Here is a 20,421-nt window from a genome sequence, read left to right as displayed (position 1 = left end):
GAGGAGTTTGAGTAAGGAAGAGCAGCAGTGGAAAGTCACAATGTAGTTACTCAAGTCCTGCGCTTAGCTACCGTTTTAAATTGCTCACACTTTACCTGCAGTCTGCGTTTTATACTTGTGGTTATGCTTTTTACTCCACTACATTCATTTGATCTGTGGTGATATTTTACAGATTTCAATTTTACATAAACACATGATGATTAAAGATTAAACCAGTGGTTCCCAACGTGCTCCTCTAAACGTAATTCATAGAACGATACAGTATATGTTTCATTTATGGAACAGTTTGTGGCCCAAAAAATTACAACAAAAAATATTTCACAAAAGTAAAAGATAAGAGAATATACCCCAAAAATAAATGAATGCAAATCTGTGTAACAGAACTTTGTTTTTCTTCTTCCCCGTGAATCATCTCACCACCGATCCGATTCATCTTGTGTTCCTTAGGTTGGGAAGTACCAGACAGAACTACCTACAGCTACAAAGCAGATCCAACCAGCAACAGGAAAATGCAACGGATTCATTGAAGTATCAGCATTAACAATCTAATAATGTCGTATATATTTCGATACTTTGATACTACAAGTACTTTAGCTGAAGTATTTCTGTACATTTACTGAAGTAGGATTTAAAATCAGACCCTTTTTACTCCTAAAGTAGTTTTCTATCCTTTATTTTATTGGTAGTTTTTGCTTGAAGTAAAGGATCTCTGTACTTCTTCCACCACTGTTGTATGATCCATTCTGAGTTTCCTTGAGGCCATCATCATCCAGCGGTGGACATGCATGAGTTATTATAAGTGAATGGCATTTAAAATGCATTGATTAGTAATGAGGCACATAATTCAGTGATTGCAAGGGGACAACTCAGGAAGAGTAACATGATATCAGGGCCAGGAAGATTTTAAGAATGTGAAAGCAGCTTTTCTCTTCAGTGATAGGACTGAGTGTGTGTGTGTGTGTGGTTGGCTTCACATGGTGTTTTTTTTTAAATACTGCTGTCCATCCCAGCTTCCATCAACATCAAGTGTCAACAGCATGATAAGCATGTTCATCATGTCTCCTTGGCCGCCAGTACAGATGTAATCTAGAGGGCAGGGTGCTGCTCCTGTGCCTTTGTGATGACAGGATAAGTGAGGATGTCAGACGGGGGGTAGGATGAGCACCTGGTGCAGACAGGTATGTGTGTGAGCATAATGAGGTGGCACGTTGTTGAGTTTTAAGAATGTGTTATAACCTGCTGGATATAACCATTGTTAAAGAATCCACTACTTATTGTAGTCCCACCAAACGGCAAGAAAGCAGTGTAATACGTGTCTCTGGAGTCGGCACGTTTTGCATTTTTAATCTCAGAAAAGTTCCCCAAATGGAAAGCTGTCATCCACGCTAGTGAGTTTGTGACTTATATCCACCACTGGCTTAATCTGAATGATGAAAAGTGAAAATTAGAAATGCCCTCCTCAGCTGAGAGTTGGTGCCGAAACAGTTTGGAAATATTTATCTGACTTTCAGAGAAGTGTTGTAATTCTTATCTGGAGTTAGTGTTCCAAAGTGTTGCATTTGCCCTTCAGCGTATTGGGTTTTTGACGTGACGTGCATTTGCAGACTTTTCTTAAAGTACCACGAGTCGAAGAAGCGTGTCAGCTCCTTTCAAACAATGTCTCTCCGCTTGTGCAGTTTGCAGAAAAACTTCAAAGGTGCAGGTGCGGACCAGATTGAGTTTTTCTGGGAGCTGTCAATACGCCAGACAAAGACATGCAATACACAGAGGTGTTTGTGCAGAAAACAAGAGAAGCTGTGAGGGAAACGGCACAGACGAGACCGGTCTGCAAATCCCTCCGAATGGCCTGAATCCTGCCGACCTCTGACCTCGTGTTCATTTTGCATTTTCCCTGCTGGGCCTCACTGCTCACCTGCTGTCCATCACAACAACTTCCAAGTCGCTTTGTAAAAAAAAAGACGCCTCCTGTCTGGTGCCTGGGAAACTGAGAGGACTGTTGTTTCCCGTTCATCAGCTTAGCAAGAATTTACATTTTAATTGAATCCTGATGTTTTGGGCTGAACCGTGCTTGCTGAGTAACTGGAACTCCCTCAAAGAAACGACTTACAGGCTTGAAGTGTGAGTCCACAGAAGATGACAGGCAGTCAGACCCATTCACATTGACTGTGCAGAATACTGCATGTGCCAAGATTTCACATGCTGCCATCAACCGGAAGATTCTTGGAGAGCATGTGCGTTCGTGTGTTTGTGTGTGTAGGAATGTCACAAAACTACAACCAGGCTTTGTGTGCGTATTTACACATCAGCTTCGCTGTACTTCAATAAGTTTGAATGTGCCAAGATTTGTCATGCCTCCATTGCCAGGGACATAGTTGGAACGTGTGTGTACAGACAGCAGGGAATCAGAGTTGTTTCTCAATTAATGAAATAATACTTCGGTTTATAAAATGACTCAAGTTCTCAGAGCATCAAGGTCGAATCTTGTTTTATCTCTGGTGCGTGTGAAAAGTAAGGGAATCAGCATCTATTACCTTTTATGGAAGGTCCAATTACAAAGGAAAAGTTATCGTTTCATCCTTTTTGTGCTCTCTGTCTCTTTATGTCCTCTGGTCTTGAGGGGTCTACTAACTGATTTCACACTCCTGAAACAAGTTAATAGTTGGAGTAAAGCTGGAAAGACTGCGTACCCTCACTCCTGCAACATTGAATTAAGACGGAGTGTTCTTTCTTGAAAACTTCTGCTCTTCCCACTTTCTCATTAGACTAGCACCAGTGCTATTTCAAAGGCATTGCCCTGTAGGTTTGCGACACAAAGAGCCAAGGTAAAGGACCCTACTTACTCTGTCTCATTTGCAATGGTATGGACAGAAGCCCAACCCATTACAATGCAATAAAAATGCAAATTTACAATTGTTATTATTACATTATTTCCAGACTGTGGCACCTGCAGCTTCCATCCAAGTGCTGTTCACTGCATCGAGATGAAGATTAACTTCTGCATTATCGCACTGATAAAGAGCAACTGAAAAGTCAAGAGCGTGAATTGAACGACAGGCTGCCAGCGCCAGTTTCCAAAAGAAGTCATTAGGATTCCGACTAATTACATCTGGTCTGACCTTCCAGTCTCATTGCTTCAACCCGAACAAATAGATCTGCAGCTCGCTGCTTGTGCCTCGTGCATATGGAAGTCAAAATAAAGTTGTGTTCATAAACGGCGGCATTGTAACTTGAGCTTCGGCGTGTCACGGGACACCGTTAGTGTTGTAACAGTAAAGCAGATAAGAGTTAATTAACTGATAATGGCACTCTATTCATGAATAGAAATGAAAGGGTGCGAGTCAAGAGAGAAAAATGGACTTTCTGTAGATCTCAAAGAAAAGCAGATAATTCTATTCCTCTTGATTAAGTTCCACATTGGGATGGCGTGAATGCCAGGATTTCTGAGTGATCTTCATCACAGCTGCCACAACAAAGTACTAAACCAAGGAGTATGAATTGCATCATGTCTATTTCAATAGACAATAGACAAATTGCATGACAGGCCTCTTGGAGGAAAACACAACACCTGTTAAATCAGAGCCTTTGATCTCTTGATGATGACCTCTTTTATTCACTCCCACTCTTCTTCTAAAATATGACGGCAGAATATGACGGCAGAACAAATCGATAACAACAGCACCAAGAAACCAAAAGACCTGCGGTTTTGTGGGAAGTGAACTTAACTAGAGGGCAAAAAAACAACAAAAAAACACAATTCTTCCTTCCTGTATGCGCAGCTTTTGATCAACTTTCCAGCTGGGAAAAGCTGGGGTTTTATCGGCTCTATCCTCCTCTCTCACAAAAGAGAAACAATGAGCTTTATTCCATTACACTGTAAATCCAATCTCATGCTTCACGCTCTGTAGAAGAGTAGCAGAAAGAGGGAATGAATGAGATGGCGTGGCGAAATGTTGACACAATCCCACAATCCCTAAGGCGACACCCGGCGGCCATCGGGGTACAGTTGAGGGATACTGAGCAATTAACCAGTCAACCAGGGGGCTGATGGGGCCCCATGTAGCTGACGTGTGTCGCTGAAGTGAAGAGCGCTCCCTTGGCTCGACAAAGCCTGACTGTTTACTCATTCTGTAGCCTGTTCCAACCAAGACATCACACTTGGAAATCAGCTCCTTTTTTTCTGAGGGAAAGCTTCCAAGTGTAGAATTAAGAAATAATTTGTATTTTGCTGCTTAAGATGTAGACTTGCACATATAAGGTCTGCTTTGTTACCACCATATAATGCAATAGAGCACATCCTGGTCTTCTAAAAGCAAATCAAGATGTCTGTACACGATGGGCTTCGGAATGAATGCCTCTGTTTCCGCTCTTGACTCTCCCAGACATCCGATGAACACCAGAATTAATAATGGATTAGGAGGAAATAAATATTTAATTCATTAAATCTGTTGCAAACAGCTTGTAATATTCGTTGATCTATCTCCTGCATGATTCACGCGGCAATATATCTTTAAAAAGCCCACAAGCTATTTGTTTCCTCGCATATGGAGCAGTCTCCGTTCTGTTGCGTGCTGGGGAAGTGGATGATTACTAATGCTGTAGACACATGTTATCAGCGGATGAAAAGAAACCTGCTTGAGATCTAACATTGAATATTGCAACATAAAAGCAAAGCTGCGAGTATCATCCAACATAATTGACATCTTCAATGGCTGATGCCACCTTACTAAATATTGTAAACTGTGGGCTGAAATGTGGTCTTTGTAATTACACTGTTGATGCAGTTGCAATAACATAGTTACTACATACATGTGATGACTTTGATGCTCCGCTGACTTTTCCTCGAGCGCCACCATGAGGTTAAAATCTGTGGCTAAAGATAAAATCTCTCAACAACTATTAGATGGATTGTCATTCAATTTGGTTCAGGCATTCATGCGCCATCAGCAGGTTTAAATTTGCTGCCAGAATACTTTCTGTTTATGACTAAATACCTGTAAAGCTAATAACATCCAGCCTACATTTTGTGTCAAGGTTCTATTACAAAGAATGAGAGGAGTGTGTGATATCCAGGCCCTGGCTGTAGACTTGTTCGTTTTTGACCAAGGCGTTCAAAAGGAGATTGAAATCGATCCAAATGTCCTATATATTCTACTCTGTCAAATAAAGTTTAGAAAATAAAAGATCTGCAAGTAGGTCTGCATTTCTGACAGACGTGACTCCTCACATAAGCAGAATAAGTTGTTTGATTACCAGTGACACCACCTTTGAGTCTATTACCAGAATTAATGTTATGTGACTTCATGATTAAGCAGTGCATCATGCCCACTTAACACGGTCAAAACCCTCTGCTCAACAGAGTATGCTGCTTTTAAAAATCTTCCACCATGTGACGAGGCTTTTTAAATTTAGTGCAAAAGCATGCAGTCTGGCCAATACCATTAAACATTACAAGCGGTCTGTGGTCTCTTGTTCTCCTTTGAATTCGTGCTCTGAGAGGCACTTTACTTCACATGAGCTCGCTCCGTATAGTTTGTCTGGCGTATCCTGACTGAAGTGGTCAGACATTTGCTTTCATCTTGTGCAAAGGCATGCCTCAAAGATGGGTAAAGGTGAAAGTGACTCTTGGGGGTGGGAGAGGGGGGGGGGGAGGCTTGTTCAAAGCCGAAGCAAAAGAGCTTCTTCAAGAAAAAGAGTTTCTTCCTCTTTGCAGAGTGGCCTAAATTTCCCGGAAACTAGCAGGTGCTTCCATCTTATAATGCTATTTTGACGGTTCCCCGTTCCACTGTGTGGAGAACGCTATAGACTCTCGTGATATCACTCTCTCGTATCAGAAGGGGGAGCAGCTCTTAAGGCGACTGCAGAGAGAGAAGTGTGTCTAATTATATTCACAGGTAAGTGCACAGTCGTCGCTCAAACGTGCAGTTGTTTTTTCTGGAAAAATAAATAACAGACTCTCCCTCCTCGCACACAGCCTGGTCCTGCATTGACTTCTAACCTCCAACTGGAGAGCTGTCAGCAATTGAAATTAATTAACTTGTCCAAAGTGAGGCAAAAACAATTACCCAAGCACGAGCGTATAAGAATGGGCAGGTTATTACAGTTTCTTGCAGTTGGCCCTTACAGGAGACGGACAGAGATGATGGATGTCTGTATTTCCAGTGGTGCCTTCGTTCTAATGAGTTCCTGTGACGTGTTGTAGATTCATTATGGAAAAAAAGTTTCTGCATTACTGAGAATAATAAGAAATGATAATATCCCAGTAATTAGTACGATTTGTATCAGTTGCTGATGTCAGCCTTCTTGCTTATTTCCCTTCTTTTTAATGGGCCGGTTCACGAACGTCAGTGTTATGAAAGGAATATGAAGATTAGCTCTGTGATATACAAAGCCAGCGATGTGCTCCATTTACCAAGGGAATACATATTTTAATGGAAGCTAAACATTTCTGCCAACGCTTGTCAATTTCTTCCGCCTGTATCCGTTAGACGAGCAAACTGTGAAAGCCTCTCAGCTTTTTGACATTTTTCCGTTTTTCCTCTGCAGACCTAAGAAGCACACGCAAATCAAGGTTTCCAAAAACTCTGGAGATAGAAACGCAGCGTAGCGAGAAGACCAATCTTGATTTCCTGCGGCACACCTGCTTAGAGTGCATCACGGTTCACACCAATACAAACTCGCTCTACGTCGGCCGGTCTGAAGATGTAGCTCTGTTGTGTGCTTGCATTGTGAGAGTGAGAAAGGCGGTGAAACAAAGGCACAAAGTATTTCACGCACATTTCTTCAATCTACTCTTTGTGAATGTAATATTGGAGCGTATGATGCCTTCAGTTATCGAGGACACACTTGTGCATCGAGAGAACAGACGGCACCGTGCGGAGGGAAGCCAGTGAAGTCACCCGGAACAACACAAAACAGTGTTGAAAGAAACTGCTTCTGCCGAGTTTGGAATTAAGAGGATTTGTTGCTGTTTTCTGAGACAGTTGGTGAACGAACAGTTCATTTGTCTGCTTAATCTGGGATGTAAATCTACACTGACTATATGGAAGCGGGAAAGTGGCTGTGACTGGAGGGTGATTTTCTGCAGATAAGGTTGTATCTTTAGCTGATAGCATTGCCATAGTAATACAAGATCCTTTTCTTTTTCGAAAATAACACACGGTTCATATGGTTTAACTGGACAATTCCAAGCTATATAAATGAAATGTGAATTATTTTAATTGAGTGGTAGTCCTCTTTTAACTCTGGGTCTGCCTTCAGAAGATTACAATGCACAGGAGATGATGGTCGTTTTCCCCTCTGTGGCTTCTCTGGATTATACGCGCCTTGAGTACTTACATAAGTGGCTTTATTTTTCTATCCATTTAGCCATGGGTAGCTTTTGCCTACTTTATCGTCACTTAAATTGCTTTTGGCTTCTCAAATTTACTGACTGGGAATAAAATATCTTCTCGACACAGAGGAAAATCAGCAGACTGCACTCTTCACTGTGAATGGCGAACACCATGCCCAGCAGTCACATACATAATTGTCCTCTATGGCCTCACTCTCTCCGTTTTGACATTAATTAATCTCAGGCAATCTCCAAACTGCCCATGGGGCCAAGACCTCACGCCTCCAAACCTTCAATTCCCATGATTGAATTTTACAGAGTTCATATCTCTCCAGCCCCTAACTTTGCCACTTTGCTAATGGTGAAGGGGAAAAAAGAAGACACTAAAAAAGAAGAAGTGTAGAAGTAAAAAAAAAATAAACTCTCACCATCAGCCATATTCTTTTTGTTATCCATCATGGGCCATGGAGGGGAGGACAAAGACAAATACAGCCAGCCAGAATCTTGGCAGAAAGCGAGAAAGATGACCCCACTGGACTCTGGTGCTGCATTTCATTATCTCACACAGTCCATTCATTCACTACCTTTGGATGGACCGGGCCCTGAAACACTCGATCACACCGATACACTGCATTGTAGCGGGCTGATGTGACCTGTGACGCACAGCAATAAGATTAAGATGGTGTAAACTTCCATAATGATGTTATAAGTGAGAACAGGGAGTACAAACTTCACCCAGTGAAGTATTTTCTTTTACGACAGACTCTGACCTGGTTTTAAATTTTAAAACAAGATAAAGAGTCTACACAGCCATGCTAGCGGCTCTGTGAGGCTGTACTTAGGCACAGTTGAACAACTGACTGCTACAACGCATGCTAACATGATATGCTGAGATGTTTAGCAGGTATAATGTTTGTTCATCATATTAGTTGAGCTTGTTAGCATGCTCACATCTGCTAATAGGCGCGAAACACAAAGTACAGCTGAGGTTGATGGAATATGTTGTTAGTTTTGCAGGTATGAACCAAAGTATTGGAGAAATAAAACGTTATGACCTGATGGTGGTGCTGGATAAAAAGTTAATTAGAGAGGTGTTTGAACTAATCCTGATCCAATAGTTCTAGCAGCCCAGTTGCCAGGAAAAGATTTTGACATTGAATGTCAATGTTTTTGCATTTGATGAGCAGAGCAAGTGGGGTAGTATTTCGAGTGACCATTATTGAAAGTTACGTGGTATAATAACGAGTATAGCAGCGAGACAGTCCACTAAGGGTGGATGGGAGGGGTGGTGGATGGGTCAAACAAACACTGGACGACTTTCACCCAGGAGACCGCTGTTTGTGTCCCGTGTGAAACCCAAACTAAAGGCTGACTTTGCGCATGTTGCTTTACTTAAGAAAGCCCGCAAAGACGGTTGTCATTTATTCGTGCCAGTTACGGGGCTTATTATTTCAACACAAACCACAATCTTTTATCTAACCGTCACCAAGTAGCTTTGTTGCCTAATCCTACCCAGTTGTTTCGCAACATTAACCATGTGGTAACCATTGTGCATTTCTGCAAGCGTTCTACAAGGCTAATATGAAACATACTTATGAAACTTTTTTTTTAGTTCCGAAATGTCGACATTCAACGTATCCCGTGGTTTGCGTACATATTTTTCTGGCAAGTGGGTTGCTTTTTGAGATATTTCACAACAACTCTGAGGATCAGTTCTCAGGATTCATCAGGAACCATGAATTTTTAAATTTTGTGATAAAATGTTGAGACATGTCACAGGTTGGGTGAAAACTTTAATCTGCTGGTGGAGCAACAGAAAAAAATACACTCAATACCTCACCAAAGTCATTAGGGTTCACCCTCCGGGCACCATGAATATGTACGACAAATTTCATGGAAATCAAACCAATAGTTGGTGAGATATTTCATTCTGGACCAAGATGGTGGACTACGGCTCAGACCGACATAGTCATCCTTAGAGCCATGCCACGAGCATGACTGTAAGGGGTCAAGGTATCATCTCAGATCTGATACACTTCAGCCTCTTAATAATCTTGCTGAGTCTGTCACCTCCAGAACTGCTGTCCCTGCTGTCGCAGACATACTTCCACTGACACTGTGACAGTTATAGCATCATTGCCCAATCCTTCCTCCCGTGGAGTGTGGCAGTGAAAGTAGACTTTGTGGAGTCCTGGCTCTACAAGGCCCTGGATGCTGCTGCTGCAGGGCCGCAGTAAGGCTGAGTAAGCCTGAGAAATCGCATGGCTTTGGCCCTGCTGCATCGTGGGATGGCTCATTGAGTCTGCAGGTATGGCGCTCAGAGTGAGGAATGACTGCAGTCTCTCACAGCTGGCCGGTTTTGCTCTCTCTCTCTCTCTCTCTTTTCATGTTCCTCCCTCTACCCCTGTCTGCCCCTCTCCAACACCCCCGCCCACTTCCTTTGCTCCTGGGAAATGACCCCTTCTCGCTTTCACTCACCTGTCCTCTCACCTCACTGAGTCACTCATGTACAGTCATTCTTGCACAATCATGCATATGTGAAAGCATCAGAGTGTGCTCAAATCTCAACCCCCACATGTGAAAGTTTTGCATTTAGGTGTCAGTGAGCGCGTGTGTTTCGCGTGTCCCAGTGGCTGGCTGGTTGGCTGGTTCTCTTTGCAAGGTATGAGCTGACCTGGGTCTCCAAAATGGCAGAGAAACTGCACAACAGATGGCATGTTTGGGATTCTGGGGGCACGGATAATTTCAACCGAGGTTTGGCACCAAAGCGCCTCCCCTCCTTCCATCACTGTATACAGATACACACAATGCTCACACATGCCATCACAGATAAACAAGAAGCAAACACAACACCAAATACACATGCCAGGGAATATTCTCATCGCAGTATTTTGTCCCGTCTGGTGTGGCGTTTGTTTTTCCGGAGCATAAAAGTTGGCCTTCAGCTTCTGTCAGTGTGACATTGCTTTGAAAATAGTGTTTGGTCACTGCACTTAGTACAAAGAATATAAAACCCTGTTTCTTCAAAAAGCCGAGCGATCAAACGCTATGCAAACAGGCACAGCGTAGACACGTACACCAATACACCCCGCTGAGATCTTATGCAAACAGGTGAAATATAGGAGGCTTCTTCTGAAACTACATTTTTTGTGGTTGCCTGGCAACTTGAGTTGGTTTGCTTGACATCAAAACAGGAATGCTGAGCAACAATGGTGGCCACACAAACACACACACTCGCACCCCAGAGGAGACTTGAAAGCCGGTGTCGGTTTGATTCATTCTTTCTCAGGCCTCCCATCATGCACTAATGTACTCCAAACCATCCATCACCGAGTCACCGCATTATTTTTACTGATGAAACTTGCTCTCTCGGTGCAGCTCAGAGCCGAAGCCTCACTCTGAAGCTCAGCTGGAGCTCTGTGGGTTACGCTTTTAAAACTATTGTGCGGGAGAGCAAACCATGCAGAGTAAAAGAGCCTGCAACTCCTGAAGCGAGGAGAACAAACTTCTGGAGGTCATAGCACTTTCACTGGATGAAACTATATTCGATGATTTTCAAACTAGCATTTGAGACTTTAGCTTATTGTTTTGCCGAGCGCTGACACGGCCTTTGGCATGCCATACCTTCATCCAGTCTGTTCTGATATTTTAAGAAAGCTCCCTGAGCAGCAACAGAAAATAAGAGGTTACCCACGCATTTCCCGGAGTTGCCCCCCCCCCCCCCTTGTGGGTAGCTACATGTTTATGAAAATGACCTGATTTGAATATATATGTGGGTACACAGGAGCCAGGGCATTCACAGAAGCACGTTCCTGTTGAATGAAGAGGCGTAGGCTGTTGTTGACTCCACTTGGTGTCTGTCAAAAAGACAGACACACGCTTGCTGTCAACCCTAAAGCTGTGTACGACACTCTTTGGGCTTTTGGAGCTTGACAGAAGCTGCCGTCATTCACCAGAGGATAAATAGGTAATTGAAGTGGGGATGTCACGAAGGCACAGAAACACAGTGCTGTCGCATCTCCCCTCTCCTCACACACTCGCACTCATATCTGACATGACATATGTTTTACTTTCTAAAATTTGCTGTTGTGGAAGAATGAATCTATTTAATGCTATTTTCTCTGTTAAAGCAGTTACAAAACACTTCATTCACAACACTGGACAGCTGAGTCCCAGTGGTGACAGATATGCATGTCAGGGTTCAAGCCCTACTTTCACCGCATCCTTGAAACTGAATCCTTACCAGCTCTGTTAAAGAGGATGCAGTTTTATAGGTTTTGCAGGGGAAAAGGCTCTACAAATGTTTTTAGTTGTCTATAAGCAGGGCTATACGTTCAAATGTAGGCTAAAACTCCCAGATTAACATGCAAATGCTCTCGGGGTGATTGCTTTTCTTTGGCTGATGTTGACCCCCTGACCTCCCTGGATGAGGCAACCCACAGGGGAATTTAACTGCTGGAATAAAGAGCGTATATTGAGGTAAAGATGTCGAAATAGCTCAACTTGTCCAAATGTCAGCCAGCCCTCTTGTAGCCCCCGGCGGTTTGGTGGGCTGTGTTCCTGCCCTCCACCTGCAGGACAGCTGTGCACCGCTGCCACGTTTCTTCCCCGACGCGCGAAGTGGGGGCGCACTCCTCAGCCATCAAAACCTCGCTCGTGAGATGCGCAGCTGGGACTGGGAGCAAACATCGGACACGTCGTCCACCTCCACTCCGCTTGGCCTTTTGTGCACAAGCTCAGACTGTTTCAGTTAAAAGGACAGTTTTGTTTTTCTTGCTTTTTGGCACCCGCTCCCCCCAAAGAGCGGAGGCACATTGTCTGTGGCGCAGCGCGACAGTCCGGTGTCCGATTACAAACCGTGCGCCGAGCAGCCACCGGCACACAGAGCGCTTCTCTGTGGAGCAGAAATAGCACACCGGGCTCTGGCGGTGCGAGAGAAAGCTCAGAGGAATCTCTGCAGAGAGAGAGAAGGAGTTTTACCGAGGTCGATTTCTGTCAAGAGACGCAGCGGAACGGAGGATCTATCTTCTTCAGCTCATCTTTATTTTTTTGTTTCTCCGTACCACTCTCCTGACCGGGACAAGACACGCAGCTTCGCTCCCTACTCGATGAGCGGGAGTTGGGCACCTCACTTGGTAAGACGTAAGCGTATTTTTTTTTTTTTTATATGATGTGATTATTAACAAGATATGTCTACGGCTTCTGCAGACATTCCGTTTTTAAACGCGAGGTATTTGTTTTCTCCTGAAAATAAACCGATGACTTTTACTGCTTGTCATATATGCTCTCTATTTCACAGTCAAAAAGTTCAAATAAGTTGCAGATTGGGAATATGGCAGTATGTCACTGAACTCAATGAAATGATCCACAAATACTGAAACCCACAACATAAATCATCAGTTTTAGAAGTTTTGCATTTTGCTTTGCTGTGTCTGCCCACTTGGTGGTGCTGGCAGAGTGCAACCATCACCAGATCCCTGCACATTCATTTCCCTTTCAATATCTTTTGACAATTGATTAGGCTCTTGTATCATAACCAATAGTCCAAAAAGTATTCTGCATCAATACAATATGGAAATATGGTCATTATGATTGTAACAAAAACAGTCTTTGCTGATATTGTCAGTGCCGAATGCAAGTTGGGAAATGTTCACACTCAGTTGTTACTTGTGTTGGGATTTCTAGATATAACATGTGTTTTCTCAGTGGATGCATATTGATTGTTCCGTGACCTTTAAAGTATATTTGCTGCTATGCTTAGTTTAGTCTGAAGATCCTCATTCTATTTGCCGTTGGTGTAGTGACGTCACTGTTAAAGGAGATGAACAGAGTGTGTGCCCTTTTACGAGACATGCTGATCGTGTACTGTCTGACACTTGCATTGCACATTTCATGAAAGTGAATCGATGTGCAAAGTTTCTTTTATTCTGCACATTATTATTGAGCTTGAAAGACCTTCCAGTTATAAACCTCAAACATCAGGCTTCCCACTCAATTGTAGAGCCAGAGCTGAGTCCTTGAACGTTTCTAAGAACATTATTTCACAAGTAGTTCATTTGAACTTTTCTTACAAACCAAATTAAACCGAGTTTTCCTCTTCCACAAAAGCCATCCTGACACAGCATCTAATGTACTATTTCAGGTTCAAGAAGATGACACGAGGTGAATATATTTTGTGCTGGAGATGAACAACGTGACTGGTTTTGAGAAGGAGATAAGACATGTGGTTCATGTGCTCTTCAGTTACCCCACGGCTCTGTCCTTGGCTCTTACCGGTCCTGGAAAGGATTTAGATGAACGCTAATCTCCAGCCCTGATCGTGCTGATTGGTGTACGATTAACTGGAAATAATTGTTCGCTAAGTCACTTATTTGCCATTGTTGTTTGTTTATTTTAAGCCTGAGGCGAGCACCTTTTTAGAGAACATGCAAATTCTTTCTCAGATGTTGTGTCCAGAGTATAAAGCACCCAGAGCCCTCTTTTTCCATTTCATTAGAATTCATACGGGTCGCTGGTTGTTTTCGTCGTGCTGGCTTTTTGGGACTTGAAAGCTACAGTTCTGATAAACACAGTCAGCCTCTGATCTTATGGCCTTGGACCCACGAGGATGCTGTGGCTCATTCGTCCTGTCATATGCTTATGGTAAAAAGGGACCCTCATCCAGATGGTAGAATTACTTTGGACTCACAGCGTCCAGGCCTTTATTGGACGTTGGATGCTAAAATCCCAGAGGAAAAGAGAGGAAAAAGAAAGACAAAACGAGAGAGAGAGAGAGAGAGAGAGCGAGAGAGAGAGAGAGGGGGTGGGGGATGAAAATGCTGAATCAAGGAATCATGTGATATGATGCCTTTTGGCAAAAGTAGCCAGTTTATATTGCAGCTGTGGAGAAAAACTGCACGGAGGAAAAACATTAGAATTGCAACAATGGATCGGTTTCTGCAGCTATTTTGATAGTTTTTTAATTCCTAACAATGTCTGGTTCCAGCTTCTCCAACGTGATGATTTTCTGCGTTTCTCTGCTTTGTATCATTGTAAACTGAATATCTCGTGTTTGGACTGTCGGTCAGACCTTTGAAGAAGTCCCCTATTAATTGCTAATTGAGATAATTAAGTGGCAACAATTTGAAGTCATTTTTAAATGATAATGCCCATTGACGAGCTCGATTGCTTCTGAATACTTGCTTTTATTGTACTCAATATTTGGGTTTTGGACTGTTGCTTGGATACAACAAGAAAATTGAACACATCAACTTGGGCTTTGGGAAATTGTGATGGGCATTTCCTGACACTTTACAGACAAGAATGAATTGGTTAATTGAGAGAATAATTGGCAGATGAATCAATAATGGAAATGATTGTTAGTTACAGCCCTAAACAACACTCCTGTCCGTCGAGAGAGATAAACCACAGATGAGCCCGTAGTAATGGATACCAGCCACGCATTCCGGCGCCTACTGAAAAGCAGCATATGATTAGCATGATTGATGGTTGCACTGTGTTGGGAATTTGCCCGAGCGCTGATACAGAACACCAGCACAAACACAGCAATTAGTCCTAGCCAGGAGGAATCCAGGATGAAAATGACCCAAGTGGCCTCAGCGGGCTGTGGGGTCGCCATGGAAACCCTTTGAATGACAAGCCCTATTGTCGTCGACCTTTGTGATTCGGCGCCCCCCCCCCCGGGGGTCGAGCCCTGTTGGGAGTGAAAGTGAAAGGCGTTATCGTGCACGTGTAAACCAAACAGCCATTAACCCTCTGGCCCCTCGCTGCTCTTTCAGGCCCTCTGGTTACTTATTTATCTGACACCGGCAAGATGGGGCTTTGGGTTAGTTTGTCCCTGTGCACACAGCCTCACAACAGATCTGGGTTTTATGGGCTGTGAATTGCATGGAAGCCCCGGTTGTACAGATCCTACTCAGCGGATGATTTATTGCTTTTTATGCAAGTCAACTTGGACACTCAAACAATAGTGGTTTGCTGTTCCTCCCTGCTGTGCTTTGTCCTCTCACCAACACGGGCTATTTATACACCACAACCACTTTGCCATTATCTCATCCCGCCCTCGTACTTGCTGCCACTTCTGATTTGAAGACTGTAACTCCAGAGAAGCATCCCCCATGTGAGAAACCCTAATTCAAAAATATTTATGCTCGTTTTCAGTGCTTATTAGTGCCAGTAGCAGCATATTCAGATACATTTCTGACCTGCCTACATAACAAAGGAAGGAGCCAGGGCGTGAGTAAACAATTCTTTCATTTCTCAGTTATCTAGTAAGATGGTGTGATGTTGCTATGGCTACTCCAAGGTTTCCTGCAGTGGATTTGAGTGCCCCGTCAGTCACAAAAAAAACTGAAAATGTTGGCAAAATGAAAGTTTGTCATTCACGGCACTTCTGTTCTTCAAAGGCCAAAGTGTCACAGCAGTTGCCATGGAGAGCGCAAGGAAGCTATCAAGTGGGATGCACAATGCAGCCCCATGGCATCTGTTGTGTATCTACAATAAAGTCTGCATTACGGTTAAAGCACGATCTCTTTCCATTAAGGTCAGCTCTGAAAGATGTGTTGCTTGTATGGTGGCATTATTTCAAAGGCATTGTGACTTTACTTCCTGTGAGGAATATTATAACATAATGCTACGCAGCTGGAGTCAAGTGAGTTACAGTGAAAACACAGCACACACACACACACACACACACACACACACACACAATGAGGACAGCTTTATGAAAAGCAGGAAATGAAGTGTTAAAAGTAGATTGTGTATGAACACACACACACACACACAGCACTTCTGTGATGGGACAGCTTCTTATAAAACAAGGCAGGGGAAGCTGTGATAATTTCACACCGCATGCTAAACAGCAGAAACAGCACAGGGGCAGGTGGAGGAAATCATTTGAGTTCACGGTGCGACAGGGAAGCACGAGCAAGCGATATGTGATCCTGGATGCGCCATTATTTCTGCTGCTGCCGGATCCAAGAATGAATGACTGTGGTCTGAGTAAAACATCCAGTCTCATGTCCACACGTCAAAGGGAATTAGAGCCGCTGAAGCAGCCTTCACTCTCCAGCACTGTGACACCACATTTAGCTCGGTCCCTCTCTCGGCTACAACCTCAAAGCCCCGCTCAAATAGCAGAGGGATCTGTCTTTTAACCACCAGTACAGGGAGAAAAGGGATACTATATTTGGGTCACGATTAAATAATCCCCAAATCCTCTTTTTCACTGGGGATCAGGGCCAAGACGATGTTTGAAAGGTTAAACAGAGATGGGGCCCAAACTTCTGTGACAACAGGAGAAGCGATTATTGTGAACTTATTTAAGTTTGGAGTTTGTTCTACTACTTAGGCAACCGAGAGAGCAGTCGAGGAGAGTGTGTGTGTGTGTGTGTGGCGAGGTGTAATGAATCTGGCGGGTGGAGGGTGAAAAGAGAGTTTTTTTAAATGAGAACTCCAGGAAGAGAGAGTGAAGAGGCTTTGCTGGTCTTTGTTTATTGGCTGAATGAGCGCCACCGGGCCATTTGAAGGGTGAAATGAGTCATGAGTTGTCACCAAACACACACGGAGACAAACACAAGCTTTTTTTTTTTTTTTTTTCCCCTCTCTGGGCCGTCACCCAGCTGCAGTTCTCTGGAAGATGAATGACTTTGAAACGTGAATGAGAGCATCATTTGATGGCGGTGCTCAGCTCGTATATTCTCTTTTATAGGAGCTGCTGCTTCTTTCAGGCGGCAGCTTGTACCTCTGAGGTGAGAGCGAAACTGGACTGCCTCCTGTGAGACTTTGACACCCGCCGCTATGTATAGTCACAGCTAAATTAGCAGCCTCCATCTATTACTAAAGCAGGTGCGGGGGGACTTTGTGTGTTTATTTGTGTGTCGTGCATTACCGCGTTTGCCGTATGTTTTCCACATCAGCAGGCGCTGATGCGGCTGAAGTCTTTCGTGGGTTTGAGTTTTTCCACCCCTCATGGGACGCTCATCGCAGCGTCTTATCTTTATGAAGCATATCATCAGACGACAAGAAGCTCTTTTGATGCGATGTGTTTAGAACTATCAGAGTCTCATCTAACAGCCAGAGAAGCCCTAATTTGATCAATGAGTGGATATAAATGCAGAACATCCTTTAATCTTCAGCAGATGAAAACATTTATCTCTACTTTGAAATCATTAGGAAGGGCTAATCAGAGAAATATCCTCAAAAACAAAACGAGGATGCTTTCTTCAGCAGATGAATGAGAAAAAATAAATGACAGAGTGCGCTTTATTCTTTTTTTTCCCCGACCTTATATGAACGTTGCCGATAACATCTGAAAGATAACTGCTTGTAGTTCGGCCACGCGGGGAAGAAAAGGGGAGCGGAAGAGAGAGATAAAGAGTGAGATTAGGGGAGGGATATGAAGAGAAAAAGTGAGATAGAGGTGAAAAGATAAGAAGTTAAGTTTCACAGACACAAAGAGCGGCAGCGCCTGCTTTTTGAATTCAAAAAGAAAAATGCGAAAGAAAAAATGAATTAGGTAGTGATAGAAGGGCCGATACGAGGATTGTCGAGCAGGCGGGCAGACCGCGCGGGTTCGAGGGAAATTGTTAAATATACAAGAAGGAGTTCCAGCCGGTCCCCGATGCATCTGTCTGCTGGATTCATCTGTCAGTGCCAGAGGTCCTTAGAGAGGGACGGAAAGAGAGACGGACAGGAAAGACAGGAGATGGCAAGAGAGGGAAGAGTAGGCACAGGCAGCAAGAGCAGGGACGACAGGAGAGAAGGGAGATCTGACAGAAAGGAAAAAACAAGATGAAGAGAAAGTGAAGACGCTCTTTCCACTGGGGAAGAAGGGAACATGTTTCACTCACTCATGTCTCTCTACAGCCAATGTCCTCTTACTCTCAATAAACGAAGATTTACAAAGATGTTTCGACCACAGTCCAAAAAAAACAACACATAATGAGCTTTAGAAACATGATACAATGTTGAAGATTAAACCTGTGGTTCACAATATTTTTGCTGGTTTGCTAATAAAAAGTAGTGTATAGTTGGGGCTAATCAACTCACATCTCCTCAAATTCATCGTATGGCCCGACTCAGGTTGAAATGCCACTGAACTTGCATACCAAACTGCTTATAAAGTAGTTCAACCTAAACCCAATACATCAGTCACAGGTGCCATATTTAGCTGATAATACGTTGAATAATGGACTTCCCACTCGTATTTTTGAATTGTTGTATCGATCCATTTAATAAGTGAAGGATCTCAGAGCTTCTTCCAACACTGCATCGCCGGCATTATTGCAGGAGGTTGCTGAGTAACTACACGGGCAGCAAACAGCTCTCCACCTCCTCTGCATGTTTTTAATACTTTTTCTTTTAGTCACAGTTAATATTCTCTTTAAAATTTGCTGGAATTGAACATCAATCAAAAAGAGCAAAATGCCAAGTCTCTAACAAGATCTAACAACAATCCCCTAAATGTGATATTAAAGTAGATGCCGCATTAATAATGCAGCAATTTACATAGCAATTCATTAAAGGGCCCCTGACTTCATTGTGTGTCTGTAACCAAACGCATACGCCTCTTGAAAGGAGAGGAAAAGCAAGCGAGGAGCGAGTGAGGAAACACATTCGTGTGGTTTCTCCTTCACACACACACCTACTGTATCGTTTCCAAAAAACACTCCACAGACACTCCAGACATGAGACCCTCGTGAGCCATGGTGCCCTTTTGTGGTCTGTGCAGGGCACGAATGTGAATGTGTAGTCTACCCTGTTTCGGAGACACAATGCTGCCTCAGTTCTGACGCCGAAACCGCACAGAGGACGTGTGGTCTGATCCAAACCACCGGCTGTGAATAGCAGACCACGTATTATTCCTCCCGAATAACATCTCGTTCTTTCTTGAATAAACCGTCAGGAAGAATGAGCCCTCAGTTGAAAAAAAGCTGCCTGGCGGTCTTCCAAGCGGTGCACACACCTTATTTTTGTTTATTGCACACTGACAGTAGCACTCGAAGCTGACTTGACTTTGACTTTTTTTTTTAAGCTCTTTGCACAAGAGGAAGTGGTCATTTGGAGTTGAATGCTATGACACACAAGCGGGAGTTTGGTTTCAAGGGATGTTTTTGTTGTGGAATATTCAGCCTGTTTAAAGTCCAGCAAGGTGCTGGGTCTCAGTGATAAGGATATTAGTTGCTGTAAAAGACAATGGGGTAATTCTAGCTGTATTGCCAGGAGTGTACTTTCCTTGAGTCGGTTGGCTCGTACAGTGGTCTGATTATGCTTTTCATGAAACAAGAGATTGTTTCTTTTCTCCCGCTCTGCCTATTGTGTGTCCCCCCCCCCCCCCCCCCCCCCGAAAAGTGAGTTACGTTCATGAGTTGTGCTGACTCTCTTCTTCTTCTTCTGCGCTGTTGGGACTCAAGTGGATTGTTTAAAGATTCTCTGGGATGAGATGTTGTTGTTTTTTTACCGCGTCCTTTGTCTGGCATAGAAAACAGGGGACTCAAATACAAACAGACACCAAAGTGTCTGAAAACACACATCCCAGTGTACACACACGTTGAGGTATAGTATGCTGTGGGTTGCCTTAACAGAAGAGACAAGCTTTAAACTTTGCAGCATCACAGAATGTAGACCGAGGCACGGAGGAAGAAGTGGTCAGATCGACAAAAAGATGATGTCAATAAATCAACCGCCAAGAACAAGCAAACCAGAGCCAAGTCAAGGCAGTAACAGAAATATCCATGTGTGCAAAGGAATATTAGTAGTTCTGCTGCTTATTTCACATGCAGCCCGGCTCTCACGTGCATGAGGTCAGCGGGGTTGACCGAAAGGAAAGGCTCCGGTTTGACTTTCTCAGAGATGGGACTGCCCCCCTCCCCTCCACAACCCCCCACGGTTGACCTTTAGCCTGAGCAGACCTGACCTTCCAACTCCACAGATGCCCTTTTCAAAGAGATACACATGCAGGTGTGCGAGAAAGGTGCGCAGTTGCATGGAAAAGCACTCTCACCGTCGGCAGCAGACTAAAAAAGACAATTGTCTTAATGAGGCTCAGCCGAGATCAGCTCAGTCAAATCAGTATAAATGACGGAGAAAAT

General features: G+C 43.6%; 1 protein-coding gene across 2 annotated transcripts in view; it reads left to right on the top strand.

Moving 5' to 3' along the window:
- The first annotated feature begins 12,071 nt into the window (after positions 1-12,071).
- sema5a (sema domain, seven thrombospondin repeats (type 1 and type 1-like), transmembrane domain (TM) and short cytoplasmic domain, (semaphorin) 5A) overlaps positions 12,072-20,421 on the top strand; it is a 102,605-nt gene continuing 94,255 nt past the window's right edge. The window contains exon 1 of one of the 2 annotated variants that reach the window (XM_079292088.1): positions 12,072-12,465. The gene's annotated coding sequence lies outside the window, so the exon portion shown is untranslated. Of the gene's footprint in view, positions 12,473-20,421 lie in introns of both variants that reach the window. The other variant, XM_079292089.1, reaches the window with a different exon arrangement.

Source organism: Melanostigma gelatinosum (assembly GCF_949748355.1).
Source record: "Melanostigma gelatinosum genome assembly, chromosome: 20".
NCBI classification, from domain to species: domain Eukaryota; kingdom Metazoa; phylum Chordata; class Actinopteri; order Perciformes; family Zoarcidae; genus Melanostigma; species Melanostigma gelatinosum.
Note: the sequence above shows the minus strand (reverse complement) of the source record. Positions and strands in the feature narration are given on the sequence as shown.